Genomic DNA, 13302 nt, shown 5'->3' with positions numbered 1-13302 from the left:
TTATGAAGCCCTCAACATCATTGACATCGTGGTCTTGGCAATCTAAGGGACAGGCAGCTCCCGGGGAGGGGGGGGCAGTGTTATCGTGTTTAAATACACATGGAGTTTATACAGTCTGAGAAGCAACTCTTGGTGGGGACACCCAACAGAATGTTCTCCCAACTACCCTTCTTATTTCCTTTGCTTCCCTGCCTCTGCTGTGTTGAGTTTGTTTCGTGTTTGTGATTATAGAACCAATCACTGTTACGCAGATAAAACAAGCATAGCCAGCACTCATTGTTGGCGTGTCCCCTCCACCCTGGGGCTGTGGGCTGCTGGACAGTACTCCTCAGGCTGCACTGGGGCAGTGTCACCTCGCTCCATGCCTTGGTGACCAGGCACAGCTCCTGCTGCTGGTGTTCTGAGGGGAGCATTAGGACAATCCAGTGGAGGGGCCAAGCTGTGCACTGGGGAGTGACCTGGGGCAGCTGGGAGCAGAAGCTGGTGGGTGAGAGCAAAACTGCTTGAAGGGAACAACAAAGCCCCAACCAGAGATGCCGGTGTGCCCTTGGGCCCAAGTGAACGGTGGTTTGGCTTGCAAAGGGAAGCCGGGGCAAAAAGCAGAGTGAGAAGAGTGATGGAGCCCAAAGTACAGAGGCAGCAACAGAGCAGAGCCAAGGAGCTAGAGGAGCGTCACGCCTGAGACCCTTGGAACTGGGACAGACCTAAGAGGCCCTTGCGGACAGAGTGACATCTCTCTGTATACTCTAAGCATCCAGGGGTGGGAGGGCGACGGAGGGGGTGGGGAATGAGAGGAAGAAGCCCATCCCATGACCCCATGACCTAGTGTAGTAAGGGCTTTAGAGTTTAAAAATCTGGGTCCGTGTCCAGGTCCAGGGTTTTTTTTTTTCCCCTAGTAGTGTGAATCTGGATGTGTAGCTGAAATAGGGTTACCAGATTTAGCAATTAAAAATACAGAATGCCCAGTTATATTTTTAGTATAAGTGTGTTACAAATATTTCATGGGACATAATATCTACTATAAAGGTATTCCTGGTTGATATTCATTGTTGATAACTGATCTGAAATTCTGATTTAACTGGGTGTCCTATATTTTAGCTGGTTACTCAGCCTTCTGAGTATCCATTTTAGCTTTGGTTAAAAGAGGATGATCAGGTAAGAATCTTTCAGTTTCTGGAAAAAAAAGACAATCAAAATTGGCTTAAAAGATAAGGGGGTATATTTTGGCTTCTTTAGTGAGAAAGTTCTTGTGATATGGACTTCAGGTATGGTTAGATCCAGCAGCTTGACAATGTCAACCAAATCAGGTTTTTTGGTTTTTTTTTTTTTCTTCCAGTTCTCTTGTTTGCTTCCTGAGGTGTCTCCTTCATCTTCATCAAGGTTGCCTTATTATTAAAAAAAATGCTGGAGGTGGAGATCAACGTGGTGGAATAGAAGGACCTGGAACTCACCTCCTCCCACAGATACATCAAAACTACATCTACATGTGGGACAATTTTCACAGAATACCCACTGAACACTGGCAGAAGATCTCATATAACCAAAGCTGCAAGAAAGATCACCACATAATCGGGTAGGAAGAAAGAAGAAAAAGGAATTGGGATAGGACCTGTGCCCCTGGAAGGGAGCTGTGGAAGAGGAAATGTTCCCTCACCCTGGGAATGCCCTTCACTGGCTGGGAGATCAGCCAGGACAGACAGGGAGCTGTAGAGGCTCAGAGAAGAATGCAGCAGCCAGTTTGTGGCAGGCAGGGCAGAGAGAGACCAGCACAGATGGTCCTGGCCACCTTGCTGCACGTCCTCCCAGCCCGAGTCGTGCACCTGCTGGTGTGCACAGTGGCTGGATGTGGAAACTCGAGCTTCAGTGGACAGACCAGGGGAGAGGACATGATGTGGCTGCATGGAGACGGCCCAAAGGGCCTGGAGTGTGGCCAGGCTGCAACTGGGGGTGTGTGCGGGACAGAGCCCAGGTCCACCTACGAGCCCCATTGTCAGTGCATGTGAAGGGCGAGTGGTTGGCCCCACCACAGCAGCCTCAGCATGCTCAGAGCAGGCGGCTCCACCACCAGGAGATCCGAAAGCACGCAAGCTCTGGCAGGCTGCCCACATGTGGAGGTGGGGCTGAAATCGGAGCCCATTCCCCGTGAGTGCACAACTTGGAAAGCGGGGCTGAAATCTGAGCTGATTCCCTGCAGCTGCAAGATTTGGGTGGAGACGTGTGAGTGCAGCACCTGCAGGACATCCCAGAGGATTACTGGCGCTCCCCTGGCTAGGATGGGTCTGACATCAGCAGTGGTGGGTTTTCTGGGTACACACACTGAGAAGCTGATTCCCAGCTCTCCCATAGAGGGTCTGGGTGAATGACTACAGTGGGTGCTGGTGGATCTGTGCCAACGGCTTTGTCAGCACAGCGCCTGAGGAACATCCGGGCTGATTGCCTGTGTTCTCATGGCTGAAGTGAGGCTGAGGGAAGTGCCAACAACAGTGTACTTTGTGAGCACACACAGTGGGTGACAGGTGACAGCACAGAGCACACATCCTGGTGGACATCTCCTGTGGAGGAATACTCAGTGGCTCCACCCCCAGCAGGAGCGCTCCAGTCCCACCTACCTCCCACTGAAGCTTAGAACCAGATCTGGGGGCTTCTCCTCCAACAACTGGGGAGCAGACCCTGCCCCAACAGGGCTGTGACAACCATAGAGCAAAGAGGAGGCCCTGCTCAACATCCAGTTCAGGCTCTGGTCACCACAACACCAATCACATCCCCTATCAAGGGGATAATGGCCAGCACACCCTAAGGAAAGACATGGCAGGCGTCCATACCAAAAAGCCCTCGCACCAAAAACATTAGACTCACGAAGGCTACACAGGGACACTCCCACACGAAAACAGCCCTTCAAGACTACAGCAGATAACTGTTTCTCCTAAATTCAGAGTCTGAGAAATATAAGTAAAATGAAGAAGCAGAGGAACCGCTCCCAATGAAAAGAATAAGAGACTTATCCTGAAAAAAACAAACAATGAAACAGACCTCTCCAGTCTGCTAGACCCTGAGTTCAAAAAGGAGGTAATAAAAATATTGAAGGGATTAAGAAAGGCTATCAATAGAAACGCAGATCACTGTAACAAGGAACTAGGAGCTATAAAGAGGAGCCAGTCAAAATTAGAAAACTCAATTGCCAAGATGAAGACCAAGCTAAAGGCAATAAATAGTAAACTAAATAATGCAGAAGAATGAATGAGTGGTCTGGAAGATAGAATAATGGAATCACCCAATCAGAACAGCAGACAGAAAGACAAATTTTAAAAAATGAAAGCAATATATGAAACCTATGGGGTAATATAAAGCATGCCAATCTATGCATAATAGGGATCCAGAGGAGAAGAAAGAGAAAAGGGTATCAAAAACGTATTTGAAGTAATTATAGCTGAAAAATTCCCAAACCTAAATAAGGAAACAGATATCCAGGTACAGGAAGCACAGAGGGTTCCAAACAAGATGACCCCAAACAGACCTATACCAAGACATATTATAATTGAAATGGCAAAATTTAAAGATAAAGAGAGGATTCTAAAGGCAGCAAGAGAAAAACAAAGAGTTAGTTACAAGGGAACCCTGATAAGGCTATAAGCTGATTGCTCTACAGAAACATTGCAAGCCAGAAGGGAGTGACAAGATACATTCAAAGTCCTGAAAGGGAAAAACCGGCCATGTAGGATACTCTACCCAGCAAGATAATCATTTAGAATAGAAGAAGAAATTAGTTTTCAGACAAGTAAAAACTAAAAGAATACAGCAATACTAAACCTATTCTAAAAGAAATATTGAAAGGTCTTCTTTAAATAGAAAAGAAACAAGAATCTATAGGAAACAGAAAATCACAATAGGAAAAACAAATATATAAAAGGATTGTAGATCACTTAAGTAAACAAGTACATAGATTTTTAAAAAATCAAAAAAATTTGTGAAAGCAATTATAACTATAATGAGCAGCAAAAGGATAACACTAAGATGTAAAACAGGACTTCAAAGTCATAAAATGTGGAGGAGGGGAGTAAGAAAGTGTAGGGTTTTTGTAGAAAGTGTTTGAGCTTATATAAACATCAGTGTAAACCAAGTAGCTATAGTAATGGCTTAACATACTTGAAAACCAGGGTAACCACAACTCAGAAACATATAATTGATTCACAAAAACCAAAAAGAAGAGAAAAGCATAATACAAAAGAAAACCATCAAACCACAAAAGGAAAAACAAAAAGATAAAGAAACAAAGAAGAAATACAAAGAAACAAAGGAATCAATTGGAAAACAAGGTTCAAAATGGCAATAAATACATACTTATCAATAATTACCTTAAATGTTGATGGACTAAATGCTCCAATCAAAAGACACAGAGTAGCAGACTGGATAATAAAACAAGAGCCTACAATATGCTGCCCACAAGAGACCTACCTTAGGGCAAAGGACACACATACATTGAAAGTGAGGGGAGGGAAAAAGATATTTCATGCAAATGGAAATGACAAGAAGGCAGGGTAGTAATACTCATACCAGACAAAACAGACTTTAAAACAAAGGCCATAAAGAAATACAAAGAAGGACACTATATAATGATAAAAGGATCAATACAAGAACAGGATATTATACTCATTAACATATATGCACCCAATAGGAGTACCCAAGTACATAAAACAAATACTAACAGAAATAAATGGAGAAACTGATAGGAATACAATAATAGTAGGAGACTTTAACACCCCACTGACATCAATGGACAGATCTTCCAGACAGAAAATCAATAAGGCAACAGAGATCCTAAATGACACAATAGAATAGTTAAACTTAATTGATATTTTCAGGACATTACATCCAAAATAAGCAGAATACACTTTCTTTTCAAGTGCACATGGAACATTCTCTAGGATGGACCACATACTAGGACACAAAACAAGCCTTAAATTTAAGAGGATAGAAATTAGTTCAAGCATCTTTTCTGACTATAATGGCATGAAACTAGAAATGAACCACATAAAGAGAAAGGAGAAAAAAAACAATTACATGGAGACAAAACAACATGCCACTAAAAAACCAATGGTAACTGATGAAATCAGAGGAAATTAAAAAATACCTTGAGAATAATGACAATGAAAACTCAACCATACGAAATCTATGGGATGCAGCCAAAACAGTACTAAGAGGAAAGTTTATAGTTATACAGGCCTTCCTCAAAAAATAAGAAAAATCTCAAATAAACAACCTAACCTATCACCTAAAAGAATTAGAAAAAAAGAACAAACAAAACCTGAAGTCAGCAGAAGAAGGAAATAATAGAGGTCAGAGAGGAAATAAATAAAACAGAGATTTAAAAAAATAGAAAAAAAAATCAATAAAACCAAGAACTATTTTTTTGAAAGGATAAACAAATTAGACAGACCTCTGGGCAAGCTCACCAAGAAGAGAAGAGAGAGGAACCAAACAAAAAAATAAGAAATTAAAGAGGAGAAATAGCAACCAATACTGCAGGAAAAAAGAGAGAATATTATGAACAATAATATGCCAACAAATTGGACAACCTAGAAGAAATGTACAAGTTCCTAGAAACATACAGCCCACCAAAACTGAATCAAGAAGAAATAGATTATTTGAACAGACTGATCACTAGAAGTGAAATAGAATCTGTAACAAAAAAACTCCCTGCAAATAAAAGTCCAGAACTGGATGGCTTCCCTGGGGAATTCCACCAAACATACAAAGAGGAACTTATACTGATCCTTCTCAAACTATTCCAAAAGACAGAAGAGGAGGGAACACTCCCAAAGTCATTTCATGAAGCCACCATCACCCTGATACCGAAACCAGAAAAAGATGCTACAAAAACAGAAACCTACAGGCCAATATCTTTGATGAATCTAGATGCAAGAAATCCTCAACAAAATATTAGTAAACCACATCTAAAAACTCATAAAAAGTATCATACAACATGATCAAGTTGGATTAAACCTAGGGTCACAAGTATGATTCAACATATGCAAATCAATCAATGTGATACATCACATCAACAAAAGAAAAGACAAAAACCACATGATCATCTCAATAGATGCAGAAAAAGCATTTGATAAAATTCAACATCCATTAATGATAAAAATACTCTCACCAAAGAGGGTATAGAGGGAACATATCTCAACCTAATAAAAGCTATTTATGACAAACCCACAGCCAACATAATACTCAACAGTGAAAAGCTGAAAGCCTTCCTGCTAAAATCTGGAACAAGACAAGGATGCCCACTCTCACCACTTCTATTTAACATAGTATTGGAGGTCCTATCCACAGCAATCAAACAAGAAAAGGAAACAAAAGTATCCAAATTGGAAGAGAAGAGGTAAAATTGTCACTATATGCAGATGACATGATATGATATATAGAAAACCCTAAAGACTCCCCACAAAAACAACTAGAATTGATAAATAAATTTAGCAAAGTAGCAGGATACAAGGTTAACATACAGAAATCTGTTGCATTTCTTTACACTAACAATGAAATACAGAAAGAGAAAGTAAAAAAAAAAAATCCCTTTTAAAATTGCAAAAAAAAAAATACTTAGGAATAAACCTGACCAAGGAGATGAAACACTTATATGCTGAGAACTATAAAACATTGATAAAGGAAACTGAAGATGATTCAAAGAAATGGAAAGATATTCCATTCTCTTGGATTGGAAGAATTAATATTGTTAAAATGGCCATACTACTCAAAGCAATCTACAGATTTAATGCAAGCCCTATCAAATTATCTGTGACATTTTTCACAGAACTAGAACAAATAATCCTAAAATTTATATGGAACCACAAAATACCCAGAGTTGCCAAAGCAATTCTGAGGAAAAAGAACAGAGGTTGGAACCATAACCATCCCAGACTTCAGACAGTATTACAAAGCTACAGTAATCAAAACAGCACAGTATTGGCACAAAAACAGACACATGGATTAACAGAACAGAATAGAGAGCCCAGAAATAATCCCACACACCTACAGTCAATTAATCTTCAAAAAAGGAGGCAAGAATATACAATGGAGATAAGAGAGTCTCTTCAATAAGTGATGCTGGGAAAACTGGACTGCTACATGCAAAAGAATGAAATTAGAACATTCTTTAATACCATAAACAAAAATAAATGCAAAATGGATTAAAGACCTAAATGTAAGTGTGGATACTATAAAACTCCTAGAGGAAAACATAGATAGAACAATCTTTGAAATAAATTGACGCAATATTTTTTTGGATCCATCTCCTAGAGTAATGGAAATAAAAGTAAAAATAAACAATTGGGACCTAAGTAAACTTAAAAGCTTTTGCACAGCAAAGGAAACAATAAACAAAACAAAAAGACAACCTACAGACTGGGGGAAAATATTTGTGAATGATGTGATTGACAAAGGATTAATTTCCAAAATATACAAACAGCTCTTATGGCTCAATATCAAAAAAACAAACAACCCAATCAAAATATGGGCAGAGGACCTAAATAGACATTTCTCCAAAGAAGACATACAGATGGCCAAGAGGCACGTGAAAAGGTACTCAACGTCGCTGATTATTAGAGAAATGCAAATCAGAACCACAGTGAGGTATCACCTTACACTGGTCAGAATTATCAAAAAGTCTATAAATAATAAATGCTGGAGAGGGTATGGAGAAAAGGGAACCCTCCTACACTGTTGTTGGGAATGTAAACAGTCACTATGGATAACAGTATGGAGGTTCCTTAAAAAACTAAAAATAGAGTAGCATATGATCCAGCAATCCCACTCCTGGGCATGTATCTGGAGAAAACCATGGTTCGAAAGGGTATATGCACCCCAATGGTCACTGTAGCATGCTTTACAATAGCCTAGACATGAGAGCAACGTAAATGTCCATCAACAGATCAATGGATAAAGAAGAGGTGGCATATATATGTGTGTGTGTGTGTGTGTGTGTGTGTGTGTGTGTGTGTGTGTATACATTATATGTGCGTCTGTGTATATATGATGGACTATTACTCAGTCATAAAAAGAATGAAATAACGCCATTTGTAGCAACATACATGGACCTAGAGATCACCATACTAAGTGAAGTCTGACAGAGAAAGACAAATATATGATCTCACTTATAGGTGGAATCTAAGAAAAATGATACAAATGAACTTACATACAAAACAGAAACAGACTCACAGACATAGAAAGCAAACTTATGGTTACCAAAGGGGAAAGGGTGAGGGGAGGGATAGATTAGGAATTTGGGATTAACAGATTCACACTACTATATATAAAATAGATAAACAACAAGGTCCTACTGTATAACACAGGGAACTATATTCAATATCTTGTATTAACCTATAATGGAAAAGAATCTGAAAAAGAAGATATATATATATATAAACACAACATTGTAAATCAACTATACTTCAATTAAAAAAAAGGTGTCAAGGTAATTCAGTGGGGAAAGGATAGTCTTTTCCATAAATGACGTTGTAACAGAGACACAAGGAAAAGAATGAACACCATGCACAAAGGCTAACATGAAATGAAGCATAGACCTAGACATAAGCGCTAAAATTATTATGCTTCTAAAACAGTGCTACCCAATAGAAGTATAATCTGAACCACAAATCCGAGCCATAGATACAATTTAAAACTTTTTAGTAGCCACATTAAAAAACATAAAAAGTAATGGGTGAAAATAATTTGGATATTTTATTTAAGCTAAAACATTCAAAATACTATAATTTCATCATGTAAGCAATAAAAAGAATATTGATGAGGGAAAAAAATGCTGAACACCAACTTCAGGAGCTAATATTTCCTCCTGCATGTCTAGAGGTAAGAAAAAACATATCTCCCAGTGTCTCTCTCAGAAGCGCTGGGAAGGTTTCCCTCTCTATTTCTCCAAACAGCTCTTCCGTCACGGCCTTGATTGGGCAAACAATCTTTCCCTGAAACGATCCTGATGGTTGGGGAATAAGATGCGTTGATTGCCTAAAGCAACCTGGTCTCATCCCAGGAGCTGGGTGGAGTTGGCTTCCACAAAGCACCTGTGCTGGTACAGGATCTATGTAGATGCTAAAAATAGATGTCAGGGTACTGTGATCAAGGGGAGCGGGGAAGGGCTCAAAAAATACAATGCCCACTGCAGGTTGCTCTAAGATAAATGACACTGACCCCCCAGGCGTGCGTGCGTGTGTGTGTGTGTGTGTGTGTGTGTGTGTGTGTGTGTGTAACAATGTTAGTTCTTCCCCTTGGACGTGTTGATTGCCCTTCCTTTCCTCCCCAACCCCTACCCTTCTCCTGGCTACCCAATCTCAGCTCTGCCATTACACAACAGAGGCCTCCCTGGAAGGCAGTGAGCGGGGCCTCTGTCCTGTCTGTGCCACAGGCCCTGGGCAAGTCCCTGCCCCTCACTGCCCACCTGCATCATGGGGGGAGTATATATGTGTATGAGTGTGAGTGTGGGAGGCCTGATTATACCCGCAGGGCTCTGGTTGGAGGAGTGACCTTCACTGACCTCAGCCTGCAGCAGGATGACAAGGCCCTGGGGCGTGGGCATCTGCTTTGGGGAAAACATGGGTGGAAGGGCAGGTACGGTGGGTTCTGCTCTCCAGCTGGGGGAGAGCGACCTCAGGGCAGAGCGGCGGGGAGAACCGCTCTCCAATCACCTACCCCAGCCCTTGCCTGCCCCTCACCTGCCTTTCTCAGCAGCTGTGCTCCAGTGCAGGCCACAGCCCAGCTTAGCTCAGCACAGTAGGGGCACAGCTTCCAGGCCTGCCGTGAAGGGCAGTCTTGGAGAGCAAGCTGGGGGATGACTCAGCCAGGAGCAGCTCTGGTTGGTACCGGCCACACAGCAAACGGGCTCACCGTGGGGGTGGGTGCTGGGAACACCAGGTCTTCCTGAACTCAGGCCAGTGTGCCCTGTACCTGGGCATCACCCCACCCACAGGCATTATTACTAATGACAGCTAGCACTGAGTAGGCACTGACTGTAGACCACGCACATTAACCTGACAGCACCCAGAGGTGAATATTTCAGTGGAATTGCGAGTCATCCCAAGTCACACAGTTTAACATGGCGAAGATGGGGGTGTGATTCAAACCCAGATGGCTCTGGCAGTCACTGCCACCGCATTCTCCAAACTTAGACAGAGGGACCCTGTTGTCCTGGACTGGCCTAGGTGTTCACCCTATGCTTCCTCATTCATCTCCCACAGGGCCCCCCGCTGCCAGCGTGTGTGAGCACGGGGTAAAGAGCACCCCATCACCGTGTGGGCATCTGGGCCCGGCAGGCAGGGGGAGGCCCAGGCTTCTAGGAAAGCTGCCTGGGTGTTGCCCAGCCAGGGGTCTGCTCACCTGGTACAGGGGAGCCGGACACCTCCATTTCCGCTGCCCAGAGCCTGCCGGGGGTTCCCTCTTCAAGACACTGCCTGGAGGAAGCGACCGGGCTCCCTTCCCCCTCTTCTCACCCCGGAGGCCCTGCCATGGCCTTGGCCCTGCCCCCGGCCCCCATGTGACCAGCGGGAAAGGGAGGAGGGCAGGACAAGGAGGAAGCTGCCCAGGCCGAGCATCATCGGTCAGATCCAGGCTCCCTGGCTCCTCGGGGCCTCTGGGGATGGTGCGTTGATGGCCGTCCCTGGCCTGCTAAGAGGCTGCAGCAATCTCGCCTCAGGAAACGTTCCACGGGTGAGGCTGACCTCCGCCAGGAAGGGCTGTGACAGGGCGGCTCTCGGTCTCTGGCCTGGGGTTTGACTTGGTACAGAGCGCCGCCTGGTGGGCACCAGCGGCACTGCCTCCCCCGGCCCTGGACCCCTCCCTCGCAGCCCCATCTCTGCATCCTTCCCCGCCTCTGGACCCGCAAATGCCAACTCGCCCCACCCTCATCTGTAGCCTCACCTTTCTTGGGGCCATGCGCGGCTCTCGCAGGTTGTACAGGATTCCTGGGGCTTCCTATACGGTCTTCCTCCGAGCAGCTGAATTCCGCGCAGCTGATCCAGTCCTGTCTGGAGTACAAGGAGGAAGTTGGGGCTGGAGAAGTCATTAGCAGCGGAGGAGCCCTCAGGTGGCAGAGGGAGGAGCTGAGCCACTTCCCAAAGTTACGGCCTCACCCACATCTCCCCACTCCGTGGACTGGGAAGCAGGTCAGAAAGGTTCAGTCCACTTCCCAAGGTGACAGATTACATCGCTGAGATTTGAAACCAAGGCCCGCTGATTCGAAAGGTTTTGAAAGTCAAGGCCAAGGAGGGAAGCAGGCAGATGGTCCTCAGTAACCTGCCTCCCAGTTGGGCTCTGGCGGGCAAAGAGCCCCCTTCTGCGAGAGTAGACCGGCCTCCCCCTCACCTGGTCTCAGAGTGGCTCCTCACTCTTGTTCTCCCTGACCAAGGCAGGTGGGGAGCTGGCCATGGACTGGTAGCCTTGGAAGCCTGATTCGGCATCTGGGCGGAGTGGGGCCTGGGGTGGAGGCTCGGCCAGTTCAGCCTCAGGAAGGTGATGATGGCAGAGGCGGGTGATCGCCCATCCTAAGCACTGGGATAACCTCTCGCCAGTCCTTGGAGACTGCTGAGAGTGGGGCAGGGTGGGCCATGGTGGAGGGGAGTTGCTGGCACAGGTAAGGTGGCATACATCCTGCTGCAAGGCCAGAGCTCAGGGGTCCTGAGGAGCCAAGTGTAATGTCCTGCTCTTGGACCTTCCCATGAGGGACTCAGTTGGAAAGCAGCAGACTAGGCCTCCTCTGTGCTTGCACTGCGGAGGGCTAACTCTCTGTTCAGCCCTGCTGGGGGAGGCAGTGGAGCTGGTGTGGAAGGAACGAGTGGGCTGGAGTCAAGCAAAGTTGAATTTGAGTCCTGCCATGGACACTTAGCTGGGTCACTGAGTAAGTTACACTGTTTCTCTCTGCACCCCATTCCCAATCTGTAAAATAAGGATAATAATACAGCTGACTCCAGGGTCTGTTGTGAGAATTAAGGAAAGTAAGTCATGCAAAGAACTCTGCTAAGTGCTTCCCGCTGGTCCTCACAGCCACGATGCACCAGCACTTAACAGGGATCCAGGAAGGGCTCATTTCCTGCATATTTCTCCATCAGCGGCCTCAGCATTAATTAGGGCAGGGTTCGGTTCTTAAACTGGGTTTCCCGCACAGTTTAATAAATTCTGCATTTTAATTTAACACAATAAATTAAAAAGTAAGCTCTTTTTAGAAGGTGGGATTACCACCTGACACTCAAACACTCCCAGGTGATTTTAATGCCTGAGTTTGCATTTGTATTAAAACCAAATTGGCAGCAAGTGACGGAGAATGTGTCTGTCGTTAATGTTTGGGCCCTGGTGAAGTGGGTTCCTGGGGGAGCCAGCAGCCAGATTGTGGCTGCCTCTTGGGAGAGTTTTCTGGGGCCTCCCAGGTGACTGGGTGGGGACCCACAGCCCTCACCAGGAATCAGTCATCATCACTGAGATAACTGGCTTCCATGAAATTAGGGTTCTCTATAGGGGCTCTGAGGGCTTGGAAGTCCCCAGAAATCAGGGTGGCCACACAAAAATCCTCTGGAGGCCTCTGTTCAGTGAGCCATTGAACCCCAGCAGTCACAAATTCAGCCCGAACCACACTGTAAATCACATTTAATTAAGAGTTCCTAGGGGATATTTTGTTTTTACCTAGCAAAGTTGTTCTGTTTTTCTAGTTGTTATAAGTTATAAGCATAGGGAGGCTACATATTGTTTTATGAGTGTATTGAAGTTGATGCTGGAGCCCAGGGGTTGCTTCCCCCTTCTTTTGGAGAGGCTTCCCATTATTGGGTAGAAGAAACACAGAACTAATTATAAACGGGTACTGAGCAATCCTGACTGTAATTGGCAACTATGGCCACAAGATGGCGCCCTCAGCACACTGCTTCCGGCATTACTGGGTTTTCCAGCTGCGCATGGCCACCAGTCTGAGGAGGCCCTTCCTCGGAGGACAGGCGGTATCTGCCTCAGGGGGCTCAGGGGAGTCACCTGCAGAGCACACAAGGGAAACACATACTTCTGGGGGGGTCAGGGCTGGGACCAGGGTAAGGCAAGTGAGGCATCTACGGTGCAAACTTTAAGGAAGCAGTGAGTGCCTCACCCTCGTCCAGGCCCTGGGTCTACTGAGCTGGGATGTGTATGTGAGTAGTGACATGGGCACTGGAGAATGGTCCCCAAGACCTTAGGAGAGAGGAAGATGCTTTTGCCATAGCTCTGGTCAGGTGGGGCCCTCCTAGCTGGGGCACTAAGGTCCCTTGTCTCCCCAAGATGGTA

General features: G+C 45.0%; 1 protein-coding gene across 11 annotated transcripts in view; it reads right to left on the bottom strand.

Moving 5' to 3' along the window:
* Positions 1-11282, bottom strand: part of ARHGAP22 (Rho GTPase activating protein 22) — a 208971-nt gene extending 197689 nt beyond the window's left edge. For 10 of the 11 annotated variants that reach the window (XR_013824414.1, XR_013824415.1, XM_079901035.1 and 7 more), the window contains exon 1: positions 10384-10654. The gene's annotated coding sequence lies outside the window, so the exon portion shown is untranslated. Of the gene's footprint in view, positions 1-10383; positions 10655-10923 lie in introns of those variants that run through there. The other variant, XM_079901039.1, reaches the window with a different exon arrangement.
* Between the last annotated feature and the right edge of the window lie 2020 nt (positions 11283-13302).

Source organism: Stenella coeruleoalba, assembly GCF_951394435.1.
Source record: "Stenella coeruleoalba genome assembly, chromosome: 16".
In the NCBI taxonomy this organism is placed as follows: Eukaryota; Metazoa; Chordata; class Mammalia; order Artiodactyla; family Delphinidae; genus Stenella; species Stenella coeruleoalba.
This window is presented reverse-complemented; position numbering and strand designations above follow the sequence as displayed.